Source organism: Micrasema longulum, unplaced genomic scaffold (genome assembly GCF_059751315.1).
Source record: "Micrasema longulum isolate JH-2025_06_02 unplaced genomic scaffold, ASM5975131v1 h1tg001216l, whole genome shotgun sequence".
Classification (NCBI taxonomy): domain Eukaryota; kingdom Metazoa; phylum Arthropoda; class Insecta; order Trichoptera; family Brachycentridae; genus Micrasema; species Micrasema longulum.
This window is the reverse complement of record NW_028278403.1, coordinates 32,380-48,801: the sequence shown is the minus strand read 5'-3', so window position 1 is coordinate 48,801 and position 16,422 is coordinate 32,380. Positions and strand designations below refer to the sequence as shown.

The 16,422-nt window shown below is 31.3% G+C and overlaps 1 protein-coding gene across 1 annotated transcript in view; it reads right to left on the bottom strand.

Moving 5' to 3' along the window:
• The window catches only part of LOC148276455 (uncharacterized), a gene marked incomplete at its 3' end in the record, with an annotated part of 265,755 nt that extends 250,076 nt beyond the window's left edge, over nucleotides 1-15,679 (bottom strand). The window contains exon 1 of the mRNA XM_088234232.1: nucleotides 15,254-15,679. The remainder of the gene's footprint in view (nucleotides 1-15,253) is intronic.
• Nucleotides 15,680-16,422: the final 743 nt, after the last annotated feature.

Here is a 16,422-nt window from a genome sequence, read left to right as displayed (position 1 = left end):
TTTTTAATTAAAAAAAGAAACTTTAATGTTAAAACTAATAATAATAAGAAAATTAAATCAGACATTTTTAGTCACAAAAATAATTTCCAGGTCTACTCCTGATTCACCTGCACACATTTTATTCATAAACATTGTTCAAACAGACGCCTTACATGTTAAAAACCTTAGCGCCCAATACTATAAAATGCCTCTGAAAAAAGGTAGTTCCAGATTTGAGAATTGAAATACCCCAAAGTTAATGCTTATTGCACATCTTGTTTTAATATTTTGTTGAGTTCTATTTTATACTTAATACCAGAGATTTCTTGGAACCTTTCTAATATAAAGGTGTCTTACGGTTTGTAAAATTGTTGTTTCAAATAAAGTATGTGAGGGGTAGGTGAGTGTATATACGAGTAAGTAGAACCAACGCCTAGAAATGAGTGGGGTTTATTTTATAATATTTAAATTTTATTTTGTGGTGTAAACACCATTCTAAGTCAGATGATCCAATTGCAGTGGTGGATTACAGCACGAATGCCCAAGTTAGTGGTTATATAATTATTGCGTACTCAGCGGAAATCGAACCTGGACCTCCCGTGAGTATGACAACCGTCTTAACTAAAAGAATTTATTTGTAAATTCTTTCAATTTTTGTCTAAATTTATTGATTATAAATCTATAAAGGTCTTGATAAGTATTGATTAATCTCAAATGTAAGTGTAGGCACTTGCAACACTGGACACATCAAACTCCAGGTGCCAGGCCTGCCAACATAGAAACGCAAAACGGCGCTAACGACCGGAAATCTCAAACAGCCTCTCTCCGACCACGGTTGACTTCGGTTGCCTTCAAAATGACATGCTTTCTCACTTATAATGTTTTACGTTAAACTGTTCCAATTTTCACGGCTAGGTTCAAACAAGTATTATTTGGTATTCATTCGTCGTATTTCATTTAATTATATGTCTATTAGGTTGTTCATAAAACTCCAGACAAAATAAAATGTAAGTGATTTTTATTAATTTTTTATTTATAAATCATATAACACAAAGTACTTTACAAGTACAATACGTTGAATTAAATTTTCAGGAGTTACAACAACTCAATTCGGGATATAAATAATATTAACATTTAAAAAATAACACAATATTGAGAACAACAAAGAAACAAAGCAAGTTTAGCACCTTTATAACTCAATGAAGCACAAAAATATATACGCCAATTATTACACAAGCAGATTAATAAATAAAAAAACGCTTTTAAGAATAAAAAGAAGTAGTGAATCTACTAAGGGAGATAAGGCCATTAACATCATATGCCATGCAGATGATGCAGCCATAGTGATGATGAGAACATAACCATCTCAGTTAGTAAACATCTGGATGCCTACGAAATGTCGTATAGTACAATGAACACATGATTATTGGAAACATAATTCGGATAAACAAAACGAGTGTCAGACCAATCATGGGGTATACAATAGAGGCGAGGATAGATAGAGAGAAAATAAAAAATACGAACAACCAGGTAGAAAAACTAAATAGAAAAACCAAATAACTGCTCAGAACGTCAGAGATGACAGTACTAAAGGCAACCGCAGGGAAACCCCAAAGAGGCAGAATCCAGAGTCAAGAAGTTAGACGGAATTACGATATCCAGTGCACAGTAAATATATTATGGAGAGATTACGTCAATAATTCCATTAATGGACAGCTTCAAAATCCCCTATACCATTGCCCATTGCCCGGCCGGTTGCCGTCTGCCCGGAAGACCACCAAGGAGAGGGAAGAGCAGCTGAAACTCAGCAGAAGTCTCAGGAGTTAGCTTTTAGCTGATACCAAATTATTTGATCTTAACCGAGAAGAAGAAGAATAAGCTTTCAGAAAGAATTTTCACTCAGATCTTCTAAGAAAAGGTTTAGGTAGAAGGCCTTGAGAGCCACGCTTTGCAATTTACGCATTTCATTTTCTTTAATTTTGGTCGGAAATTTATTATATGTTGAAATCTTTTATTTTATACACGCCACCTCGCAACAAACTTGGTAAAAAAATATTTCCATACAATTATCATAACCACATTAAAGATATTCTACTACATTATAAGCATCAAATTAATTACAAGAACTTTAACTTCTTTACATTTAATTGAATTCAAAAATTCATAACCTTTATTGTCTTTATTCCCCCTTCGTTATGAAACTTACGTTTCGGGTTTCAATTGTAATCTATGATTTAATATAGAAAAACTGAAAAGGGTTGAAACAAAAGTGTAATCATTGAAGGGAAGGGGAAAGAATCGCGTTCGTTCTTATTCTATTAGTTCCGCAAAGCGACCTAGTGATTGATCGTGAATTATTTCATCTTTATATTTTTATATATAATTCTTCTGTACGTGTGATGTCACTGAATTCTTCCTAAACTGCTAAACTGATTTACGTGCGGTTTTCAACGAAATGTAGATCTTTGCGCCGCGCGTGTTTGTAGATATTAAAATTTTCAATCTAATCTGTAAAAAACAAGTTAGGAGTATAAATGATTTATTTATCGACCTACCAGGGTTACAAAAAATGGAAAGATGTTGTTTTTTGTGTGTAAAAAAAGTTTGTTTTTGAATGTTTACAAAAAAAAAACGTTTTATGGATCCCAATGATTTTTTTTCCTTAAATTTCTTTTTGTTTCTTCGCATTTGTTTCTTTTTACTAGATTTTTGATAATACTATTGTTGCTTGCTATCTCCTGTCTCTGTCCTGCTTAGTTAGTCGAGCGTATAGTGAAACGGTAAAAAAAGGTGACGCGTATGCGGAAAAGAGCGACATACTCAATAGAATTTACAGTAGGCCGATGTAAACAGTCCGTGCCTTTTACTGTACTACGTGTTTTGCTTGCTAAAGTCGACGTGATATGACGTGACGACACTTGCTCCCTCCGCTGGTCATTCCCTTTCCTTTGGGGACGACTTTTTATCTCTGATTTATATTGAGCGTTATCTCTATATAATATATTATATCTCAATGTATGAAGAGCAATGTCTTTACTAAACTGTATCACATTGCATATTTTATTTTTTTGTACACTTTTTGTAATTATTTTCTCTTGTTTGAAAGAAGAAATGAGGGAAGGCTGATCTGGGGTTACTCCGTGTGGATCCGCCGGCGAAAGGATTTTTAAGTCCGAGGAAACGAAAAAAAAAATTCATTTATTTTTTACATTATTTCATTATTGTTGTAATTTTTTTTTGCTTATAGAATGATGCAGAGTGGCTTTTTAAAAAGACGCTTTTTTCCTTCCTTTTTTGACATTGTATTTAGTAATGTATATCGGTAGTCAGATGGCAGAAGGGACCATCTGTATTTTTTTCTGTGTTTTAGTTTTCAAAAGTTTTAATAAATATTTCGGTAAATACACATAGAAAAAAAAAACGAATTATTTGTAGTGGTAATTTGTTATTTAAAAATAACACTTAAATATTTTAGTTGGTGGATCGAAGTCTTAAAATTTAGTCTTATTTCACCTCTCCTAAACATTTTTGAAAATTACAGATGGTCCCTTCTGCCATCTGACTACTAATATATAATTAGCCTATAATTTTGGTTTATTTGAAAATATTATTTTTGTTATAATGGCTGTTGTTTTCTTTTAATAAATAAAATAAATAATAAAAAATCGACATCTTTCGTGTTACTGAAAGGATATCTTCTTTTTACTGTAATTAATTGATATTTTTATTTTACCATGTTTATCACATTTAAATTACATTGCAATATTTGAGTTTGTCCAAATGTTCATAGACAAAATACTGGATTTCACTCCCTCGGGGGTCATTACACTAAAATCAACAGATGGAAGAATTGAAGAAATATGGATGTCAAACATAGGCAAAATGGTGAATGTTACACGGTGTGTAAAGTAGCCACTTAAACCAGCCAACGACAGGTCATAAGCCCTGTAAACACCTTGACTTCCATATTCCCTTATTTAAGGTATTCTCCATCCCTGTTGAAATTTGTTAAATTACATTGCTAATTTTTTTTCGTGTTATGTATGCCTTTAATGTATTTTTGTAACGTACATAAACGTATTAAATAAATCAATTGAAAATAATGAAAAAGACAACTTTTATTGGGACACCTTGTACCTATAATCTGTACCTAAAATAATCGTATGTTTACTTTGAATTTTGATAAACATAAATGAAAAACAGGACTGTGAATTCGTGCCTTAGGGCCCGGCCCATAGGCCATAGAACAGTTTGGAAGGTAGGTAGTTGTTATTTTGGTCGATGACAAAAGAAAATATTGTTACTCGTAAACCGGGTTGGTCTTGTAATTTTTATGAATTCCAGGGCCTCGAATGTAATGGAATGTTAACAGAGATATCTCCGACTGTCTATAAAGAAAAACCGATATTTGTGTACGAAAATGAGTATATTTGCATGAGCATTTAAAGTATCTTCGTCGGTAACCGATAATTGAACATGTTTATTTATTTATTTATTTATTAACGGACATTGTCCATGTATACAATTTATAAGGTTTAAATATTACAATAAAAGAATAGTTTAAAACATTTAAAAAAAAAAAGAAAGAAGCATTGACAAACATAAGGGACATCGAGACAAGATCTGGACTATTTATTTAGTGCTCGTTTAAATCGTTGTAAACTTAAACCAAAAAAGTCCAGATCCTGTCTTGAGTTAACAATACGACAAAGGCGGGTCATTGGAGAACTCAGGCCATAGTTTGTTCTATGCTGATCGATGAACAGTACTTCATTGTTTCTCAATCTACGAGTCGGAATATTGAATTTTACTTGTCCTAGTAATGATGGAACATCGATTATACCATTTAGTATGCCGAACATATATATGGAGTCAATATTAGTTCTACGTTTTTGTAGACTAGAAATATTTAACATTGACTCTATTTCAGCATAAGAATAATTATCTCTCTTATTTAGAAGAAAAAATGTATGCATACAATGTCCATACAGAAAAATTTTATAAATTATAAATTTAAAATACCTGTAGAATCCTTAAATTATGATTTCCTTAGAAATGACATGAGATTACTTGAATTATCTTATCGTAGAGTTATGGCTGATTTGTTATTCTTATTTAAAATAAGGAAATCGATAATTGACAGCCCTGCTCTGCTTGAACTAATAAATACCTGGTAGGTGAACGTAAGGAATTATTTTTTTGCAACAATTCACGGACCAACTTTGAAATGCACTCACGTATACCGAGTTCCCAGGATACATAGGTATGGAAATGGATTAGAACAAATATTCGATATTTTGAATTCAAATTCTGTTCATGAATTAAAACGTATTCTCACTCGTTATTTTTTAGTAAAGTAATGGATTTATTTTAAAATATATTATTAAATTTAACTTTGTTTCCTGGAATACGTGATTTTTCATTTCTTTATTTTAACATATTAGACATAATTTAAACTGTACATTGGTGGATTTATTGCCAAATGGCAACTTCTTCCAACCAACAGATGATGGTGATTTCACTAAATAAAGGTATTATTTAGTTAATTTAAGTTTTTTTTTTATTGTTCAAAAAAACTTTTAAATAATTATAAACTAATAATTTTTATTATCTAGTTATTCTTAACTTTTCAGTGTTATATTTAGAACATAAGATTTTCTCATGGTTATTGTTATCTTTTATTTAGAGATGTTATGTTTCTTTTTTACTTTTTGTTTTTTGCATTACATGTTCCCTATTTTTTTTTATTTACATACAATATTACATTTTTATTATTTTTTAAAACATTTTTTAAATTATTTTTTTTACAGGACTCACCAAGCCAATTAATATGGCTTGTCGGTAAAGATCCTTTACATTAAAACATATGATAACACTACAAAGTTGTATGATAATAATTACTACTAACTTAAATATAAGGAGCAAAAAAAAAAGAACATGTAATTTACGTTTTCAAATAATATTTGGAAAAATGTTTAAAAAAAAGAAATAAATAAGTAAATGATATCGCAATTATAAGATAAAAAATAAATACAAAACCAGAGTACCAAAATTTAAAACAGAAGTGTGTAAACATTTTATAGGCACAGAGCATTTTATTAAAAACATTATTTCTTTACATATCTATATCTATTTCCATACTATGTACTACATGTTTATTGTGCACTGCTGTGATTATTTCTGTAAATTATTATTTTTTGTAAAAGGTCCTTTGAACCGTTGATGTATAAATAAATAAATAAATAAAGTTGAAGACAAATGATAACTCCCCATTGTAATCGGGGCAGCAACTTTCCTTTTAGTAGTATAGGCATTTTCGGGTGATACAAATTTCCTGTTACTGATATGTAATTCATCCGTCCCACACCTATTCGTGTAAATCTTTAAAGTAAAATTGAAACTTTTGTATGAAAAGCAGAATATGAACACAATTTTTCCATCTAAACATATTCAATTATAAGTTACCGACGAAGATACTTTAAATGTTCATGCAAATATACTCATTTTCGCACACAATTATCGGTTTTTCTTTATAGACAGTCGAAGATAACTTTATTGGCTACCCATTGTAATCGGGGCCCAGATACTTAAATAAAAAAAACAGAAAATTAGTCACAGTTTACTAATATTTAATTTACAACAAAATAATTTTTTTTTAATGTCCACACGCCCTTCCATTTGTTTACTTGACCAATTAGCGTTTTTACCCTCTAACAAGTGTCGCCGTCGTCAGACTAATTGGTTTTGAAGTATGACAGAGGGTGAATGCACTAATTGGTCATAAACGAGCATGGAAAAACATCCAATCTACTATATAGGACTTTTTCATTAACTGTTGTATATGAAAATAAATACAATGTGTAATTGAATACCAAATTACCGCATTAACTAAATTAAATTATTGTACTTTAAAGAAGTCGAAATTTAATTAAAAAATGCTTTTTATATGTGGAACTTATTGAAAACACTGAATATTTCGTAACTTTAGGAATATTTATTAAGCTAAAACAGAAAGGATATCATTCTAAAACGTCATTCCCTTTTACGACGTAAAGTTTTTTTTTCTTCACCTAATAAAAAACGTTTGAAAACTGTATTTTATTTTTTCTGAATAAATAAACAAATACTTCAATATTGTTTTGATTATGTCCCTATGTTTGTTGGCAGGCTGGATTTCCTCCTTAGGGAGTTATTCCAATCTAAATTTGTTTTCTTCTCTTATTCCCTTCTCAAAAATGTTTTCCCTCTCTGTTGCAACAAATTTAGATTGAAATAAATACTCATTTATATTTAAAACTTTTTGGTCAAACATTTTAATTAATGTAAATAAATACAAGTATTTAACCACCTACCGGCATTGTACGTCTACCGGTTTCGAGACATATTAAGGACACTCACTGCACCACCATGCAAATACTTAAATACACTATCACCTTTACCGTCGCCATAGTATACACAGTTTTTACGAAAAAATACTTAACTTACATTCTGAGTTAAAGGGGACTTAAAGTTGTTTCACATTTAAAAAGCTTTGAATAATAATTTTCCCCTAATAAATAATCAAATATCTTATCAATATAGCCCACTTCTTGATTTAAAAATCAACCAGTAGTTTAACGTTCAACCACTTAGCGCTTGCCCCTCCTAATCCCTCCCCCACACATTCTGCAACATATGGATAAATATTACAAACGTAATTTTGGTGCATGTTCGGACGTGGTGGTGTTTGCGTCCCCTTTAACTCTGCATGTAATTTATATATTTTTTCGTAAATACTATGTTTACTACGGTGACTGTAAAGGTGATAGTTTATTTTAGAATTTGCATGTTGGTGTAGTGAGTGTCCTGACGAAAAGACGAGTACGTCTCGAACCGGTAAACAGTTAAAGTCGGTAAGTGGTTAAATACTAATATTTACTAACATTAATTAAATAAATACTTAATCATAAACTAAAATCATATTATGTAAATTATAAATATATACATCTCCCTTCCCCTCTTCATTCTCTCTTCAAGCATTCTTGTCCTAATCCCGCCCAATTTACAATAACTTACCGATCTTAAAAAAAAATAAAAAAATCTTTGGTTATTGAAAAATATTTACGAGTACATGAAAATAACATTTTTATTTGAATAAACTTATAGGTATGTATTTGTTTGATAAGTAATATATTTTCTTTACTAACTTTGTATACTTTGTGGAAATCTGTTATTAGTTCTGAGTTTGTTTACTATAAATATGTAAGTAGAACTGTTGATTTCCTAAATAAAATAAGATTAAAATAAAATACCCAGATACGGCAAATAAGTCTACTGGAATTTCTGTAATCAATCAGCAACTATAGTAATTTATCTATCTCATTAAAATTATTGCCCGTCACGTATCTCCGTTTTAATAATTATAATATTGTATTTGAGCAGACATTGAGATATTACAAACAATTCATTGATAAGGAAGCCTAGTAACTAATCAGCATCATCATTCCATATCCACGCCTAATGGTGCACGGGGCTCTGCATTGGTACACCAATCGCAGTGTATCTCGATCATTTTTTTTACGTGAAGGTAAGATATCAGTCTTACGGTGCTGGTAATGTTCTAGTGTAAAAACACCTAATAGTAACTAATAAATAACCTTTAAAAGTAAGTCGCTTCTGAATTCGAAATCTACACAAATGTTTTAATGGAATAAGTTATAACAGCGTTCTAATTTCTACTTTAAAATTTACACAATTATTAATAATCATTATTTCCTTTCCGCACCCAGCAGTGTAATGTAATGTATTTATTTAAATAGTAAATTGTAAAAAAAACTTAAACCACTAGTTTTAACTTACATTATAATCAATACGTAGAAAAATAATTTCAGTTACTATATTTAAATTATTCAATTCAGACGCATTATACATATTTCCTAATTTTGAAATAATTTTTTCGTATTTTCCATTTTTCGTTTGATTGAATTTTTTGAGCAACTTTGTATGCGTCATCTGCATGGTACTGAAGTTAACGCAGGAGTTATTGTTTACTTGATTTAAATTATTGATTGACAATTCTTGATGGGATTCCATATTTACATATTTATTTATTTATTATATATATATACGGCCTAAGTCAATTACAACAGTTACATGAAGAAACATGAATGCAAGAAACTGAACAAAAAGAACATAAAACTATTTAGCAAAGACAAACAAGGGCAAAACAATAATAGTATACAATTTATTAAAAAAAACGAAAGACCAAAAACTTTGAGCTAAACCATGCCAATCCAACTTCATCCCACACTGTTTAGTCGCGAAGAGATCTACGAAAAGCCGGAAGATCTAAATTACTAATTAAAAATACTTGGTACACTTCCACTTATTTTTTAGACCAATTAGCACTTTCGCCCTCTAATGGCGATAGATAAAAAAATAGCGATAGAATTTTAATAAATCAGCGGATAGAATTCAAAAACTCCCCTTTTTAGTCTCCTTAGTTGGACGCTGTACTTTGTAAAAAAACAATAAATATTTCTGTAGAATAGAATCCTCTCTTACAGTACACTGCCAACACATGTTTCAATAATTTGTCCCACTCTGTTCCATTGAAATATTGCATATTGTATCTCTTTCAACTTATTTTTAAATGTACCTACACTTAAGATAATATTTAGTTTTATATAAATTATCCTTACACTGTTTAATGTCTGCCAGTCTGAAGATGCCCATAAGAAGGTGAAAGCGCTAATTGGTCGACAAAATTAGTGGAAGAGTACTAAGTGTTTTTAATAAGTAATTAACATGTGAATATAAGTTATTATATCATCTTTGTTGTTTACCATTTATGCTTGGTATTCTTCAAAACTACTTTTTTAGTAGGCTTTATATTGTCAATTACTTTCATTACTAAACGATATTTTCTATCATTTACTTCGCATATACATGTTGGCCTCGTGGTGTAATGGTCAGCGCGTTTGCCTACCATGCGAGAGGTCTCGGGTTCGATTCCCGACATGGTTGATATGAAATATTTATTTAAAAGGGTGTTTTCACACTAGAATATTTTATAGTCCGTGTAGCTCAATTACAATGAACAATAATGGACATGTTTAAGTTATCGCAGTCATAAGTCAACGCGTGTATAATCTCTAAGTCATCATTCGCGTCGGTTTGTTTTTTGTTTTCTTCGTAAATAAATACAGTTCACTGGCGAAAAATCGGCGTTTACTATAAAAAAGTAGTACAATATATGGCATTTGCAAAATAGTAAGGAGTATCTAATACAAAAGAGTGTAAATTAAATTGCAATTACTATGGCGATTGTTTTTCTTGACAATTGGCTTGCCAACGGCCGGCTAAATGCAATAAATAGCATGATAAATAATAAATAAATAAATAAAAATAGCAGTTTTGGAATATTTTCCATATTTACACCGACGAAATTCAAATATGTGATTTCGCAGCAGGATTATACGTCGCGAAACGTAAATATTTTGACGTTTAATATTAGATGTTCACGGATGTTGCATTGTGATCGCGAATACGATAAACAACCATGGTGAGAAACTGCTATCACGTCGTTTACTAGCACGTCGATAGTTATTTGTGATTGAACTACTGGACTGGTACCTGAAGCGTAAGACTGACCATCTTACCTTCATGTAACAAAATGATCAAGATACGCTTCGATTTGGTGAACCAATACAGTGCCCTATGCACCATTAGGTGCGGAAAGGGAATGATGATGATACATGTTTCATTATTCTAATTTTCTTTTTGATAATCTATACTTATTTTTTTATTTGGTATAATTTTAATTTTGACATCAATCTAGAAATCCAATAAAAACTTAAGGTCATAATTTGGAGAATGACACTTCACTGCATATGTTCCTGTTATAAATGTATTTTTAACTTTTATAACGAGCATCGTGAGTTTTGTACCTTGCAGAACCTTATTTTAAATTATCTTGAAAGAAATTTTACTTTGGATTACGATCATCATATTCCTGTATGCTAACAGCCGCGTATCCTGGAAACATTACTTCATTATTTGCTATTTCTTTAGTTAAACACATTTCACCAAGCATCAATATGCATGGTTTATACTTATACAAATATACTTCCAGTTCTTCGTAACGAGCTAAAACATTTGAATCATTTATGTAAAAATATTTTTGTAACCGTTTTTCTTTCTAAAAAATCTGTTTTTCTTTTCTCTGATTCGATTACCTTTTAATAAACTGCACATTCCTTACTCCAAACCAAATGGCTAATATTGAGTTGTAATTTAAGTCGTTCATTTATTATTCATTTATTTTATTTTTGCACCACAACAGGCCTGGAGGCCCAATTACAGTGGTGAATTACATCACAAAACACCCAGGCTTGAGAAAAATCACATTGAATGTCTGTGTTCTCATCAGGAATCGAACAGCCAAGCGTCTTGACCACTACACCACGGAGGCCGCCATTTTCTTACAGTTTATACACTGCAATTTGTCTGCTTCTTCATTACGATTTTTGATATTATGAGCCTCAGCACATCTATTTTCATTAATAATATTACAAATGTTATTTTGAACTCGCGTTTTCTGTTATTTGTGGATGACTTAAAACTTTTCTTAAAGGTGACAACTTTGGATGATTTTCGTCTTCTCCTAGCAGATATATCTAATTTATGTGAATGGGGAAGGCGTAACAAACTTAGGATTAATGTTTCCAAGTGTTCGGTCACGTCTTTCACTAGGGCCCAAAAAACTCTATTTTTTCGCTTCAAAATGAATGACCAGAATCTGATACGAACATCAAATGTTAAGGATCTGGGCGTTAGATTTGTGAATACCCTGACATTTCATGAACACATAGAGACAATCAATGGTAATGCATTGAAGATGTTGGGATTCGTTCTGCGTACTGCCAGGGTTTTTGAAAATACCCGCGTACTGAGAACTCTTTACAACTCCTTGGTGCGAAGTAGACTCGAGAGTGGCTCGATGATTTGGGGGCCACATGAACTGAAGTACTCTCTTATGATAGAGAAAATTCAAAAGAAGTTTCTGAGATATCCTTGGCTCTATCCGACCGAGTTTCTCCAGGGTATGCTTGGCTACAACAGTTTAGAGACTAGAAGGAATGTGTATTTGACTACACATTTTTATCGATTGTTGCGCGGTATTGTCGATAATCCTGAGATTATGATGAGCATTGGTTTGTATGTTCCTGATAATTACCTAAGACAGCGTCAGCATAGATTGTTTCATATTTCGATATACAGGACCAAACTGCTGATGGGTTATGCCTGTTGGAAGAGCTACCGCTATGCTGAACAACATTGCTTTAGATATTAATCTGTATCATGTATCCGAAGGGGTTTTCCGGAGCAGGATTCTCCTACTACTTTGACAGGAATTTCTTTCATGTATTTTTTTTTCTTTTTTATAATATGTACGTATTATGTTTGTAATGTAGGTATATGTTATATTTAAATAAATGAATTGAATTGAATTGAATCTAGGACACAATAGGGTATTTTTGCATTCACGAGCTTTGCGGTTGAAACCATTTGACACTTGAAGAATCGTAGTATACATAGATAGATGTGGATATACAAGACACCTTTACCAAACTATGTTTATTTTTTCTTTTTGCATAATCGTATTTTAGGTATTTCCGTCAACTTAAAAAAACATGAAATCGATTTAGTCATTTGTTTTATAATTCTTTAACTTACTTTACTGTAATTTGAAATTTTTAGTAACCTTGTATTATTATAATTGGATAATTCATATGAAACTACTCTTGTAAAAATCACCTAAAGGGCGCTGTATAATAAATAAATATCCCAGCCCGTCTTGCAGCTACAGAGCACATGGATTCATGTACATTTATTGTAGACAGAGACGCAATTTTTAGTGACACAATCAGGTACGACCCGTGCCTGGGAGCTTGACCTTGCCTTGAATATCGCTTTTTAAGGAATCATTTTGTATTTGTATTTTCTTTTCAATTTCTTCTGGAGTCCATTTTTTCGTTAGACTTAAAAAAATTATACTTGTCTTTTTACATTTGTCGCCAAATTTTCATTTCACTGCTTCTGGTAAAATAAGACTTTCATTAGGTCATTCGCATGAAATAATTAAAGATCCCTTTTTTAAATTTCTTATCCCTTAAACTCCAATCTCCACTGAATTACTTTTTTATGTCATCCGGTGTAATTACAGTTGATTGTTCTTTATTTTTCTTTAAATAACCACCGTACGACTTTTTTTTACTTCATTTCAGAATGCCCTTTTCGCGAATTCGGTGGAAAGGAAAAATCACAGAATTTGTTGGTGCACTAAAATATGGTGTTTCTAATTTAGAGGCTTTTCAGCAAAAAGAAAAACAAGGAATTTATGAATATACACCAAAACACCTAGACTAATTGAGATCTTTGTTGCATTTTTTCAGGTAACGCGCGGGAATCGATCGACGCAACGCAAGTTTCACAGCTGGCCGTCCAACCAACTGCACTACGGCGCCTGTTTAAGTTTTAACATTAAAAAAAAAACAATAAGGGTGTTTTTGTGAAATAAAGAACAAATATGTTAATATACTTTTCCTACACTTAAAAATGTATCATGCAAAATGATATTTATTTTATTTTATTTTTATATTTTTTTCCCTGAAAAACAACAGCAATACAAAAAAATGTACACAACATTATAAAAAAATATAAAATAAAGCCAAATCAGTTTTCTACAGAAATACAATTATAAAAATCCAGTTCAATTAGATATTAATTCATAGAAGTGTATGTGTGCGAGTTTTTTTGTGTGAGGATGCGTGTGTAAAAAAGTGGAGTATGGTTATGGTAGGTATGTGAATATGTATGTGAGTGTATATGGGTGGTAAGTGTGTGTTTTATATGAGTGAATAGAAACAACTTAAATTTACAATGTAAAAAAAATATTTTTTTATAAAGAAACATATTTTTTTTTCATATAATAGTTTTTTTAAGTTTTGTTTTAAAAGTGAGTTTACTGCAGTTAAATGTGTCTATGTTATTGAAAAATACATTATAATTACGCGTCAAGCGAATCAGAGGAGAGTTCTGTGCATAGTTGGTGCGAACTGTAGATACATGGAAAAGAGATAGATTCGTGTGACGGGTGCGGTAGCCAGGTACATTAAGGGCCAACTCAGAAACCAGAACAGGACTATCAAGACGTCCATGAAGAATATCATGTACAATCCCCATATCTAATACCAAACGACGACCCTCAAGACTAAGTATATTATGTTTATGACAAGAAGTTTTATAGTTAAGGTCCGTAAATCTGGATCATCTGGATATGTTTTCATCTTTATTTATTTGCACGATGGTGATAACCTGAACACTGCTTGCTAAAAATCACAATTAAGTTATTGCGATCGACCGGAATTTACCACGAAACCACCATGCCTGAGGCAAACGACTAAGCCATCACACCACGAAGTCGTCACTATCAAAGTATTTTTAAAAATTACAATTTATTATGTCATTTGATTATTTCGGTTTGACGGATTAATCTTCAGGACTAATAATAAATAAGCCACCGGTAAAGAAGCGAATATTTTGTTTAAAAATATGGATGAATATAGAAGGAATATGGAAACCTATACATTTACAGGGGTTATAACATGTCATGGGCTGGTTTAAGTGGCCGCTTTACACACTGTTTAACATTCGCCATTATGCCGATGTTTAAACATCCCCATTTCCTCAAATCTTCCATCTGTTGACATTTCCCTTGTCCCTAACATGCAAACAATGAAAGGGGTTCAGAGCGACAGTGAAAAGGACAGAAGTTGTAAATGTAAATATTTGTTGGTGGTTTTTACATACTGAATTTGGTTAGTAGAGGAAGAAATATAACTAATTCGTAATGCGAAAGAAATTGTTTGTTTGTATAAGTGAATCCGAAGAAATACATTTAGTCTATAAAACTGGTTTGGGTATGTGGTGAATGATTTCAATGTTTACTTTTTTGAAAGAACTGAAACCTTCATTGATGCGGGTGAGATTCATCTCGCTGTCAAAAATGTTTTCCCTCTGTAGCAATAAATTTCAATCTACATAATTCCCTAGAAGTTAAATCCAGCCTTGTCTACAAATAATTGAACCAAAAATTTCACGGGTACGTCTCGAAACCGGTAGACATAGTATGTAGAAAGGTCGGTAAGTGATTTTATACAAATATTAAATAACATTAAGCAAAAGTTTAATTTTAAATCTCAATTTTAATTAAATAATTACATTTACTTACAAAGTCCAGCAAATCGAGGAATGAAACCACATTTCGCAAATTAAGGCACATATTTTTTACACCTTTTTTTAATTCCGTCAGTCAAATTTCACGTTTTGATGAAAACTTCATAACTAACACGAATAAAATATATAAACACAATTGACCGTCGGAAAAATTCTCGTCCCAAACGTGCTATGAAAAAAAGATGAAGTCATAATTAAAAATTATATTACGCAATTGTTTGTATACGTTTTATTATTATTACATTGTTTATATTTTTTATTGTTTTTTTATCAAAGCATTTTTCTCTTTTGTTCTAGATCGTAACTGTCCGTTTACGTCTTTTCGTTTTATTTTATTTCCGTTGTAAATAAAGACGTGATTCGTAAACGATGCTCAACGCGCGTAGAGACGTCTCGTCGTCTCGACGTCCCGGCGTCTACTAAAGTATATACCTACGCTTTTTGAAAGCCTTATCAACGAGTCTTAAGAGGATATACTATACGGTGTGTGAGTAGGTAAATATGTATAGTAGGTACATTACAATATTTTGAATTTTTAAAAATGTTTTTAGACAAAAGGCCCCAGTCTTAACCTTAGAGTATTTTTCGTTATCGCGATATGTTAACTAACTTTTTGTGCGTTGGATCAATATTGTAATGAACTAAAAACTATTAAAAATAATATATTATTAAATAAATTAAAAGTTAATATAAAGAAAATTTTTGAACACGTGTAAAAACCACATTAAATTTTAATTAGTATTAATGTATAATTGGTTTTTGTTTTTTTCTTTATATATCCCATGTTTTTATTTTTCTTTCTCATGTACTCGTATTTAAAATTATATAAACTCCTATAAATAAACAACTAAAACAATTTAAGTTGTGAGCAACTAGATAAACTTGAACGACTTCAGAATACATGCATAAGGTACATTTTTGGTCTTAGGAAACATGACCACATTTCTGATTATCGTAGGCAACTGAAATGGCTTAAAATTAGACAGCGGAGAGACTATCACTCCCTCTCACTTCTGTTGAATGTACATCATAGTCCGAACGCTCCTATATATCTGCGTGAAAAATTTCAACGCTTATCAGTTTATGGTTTACCTTTTCGTTCTAATTCTTAAGGCACACTCTTAATACCCATCCACAATTCCTCTTTCTTCTCTAACTTATATA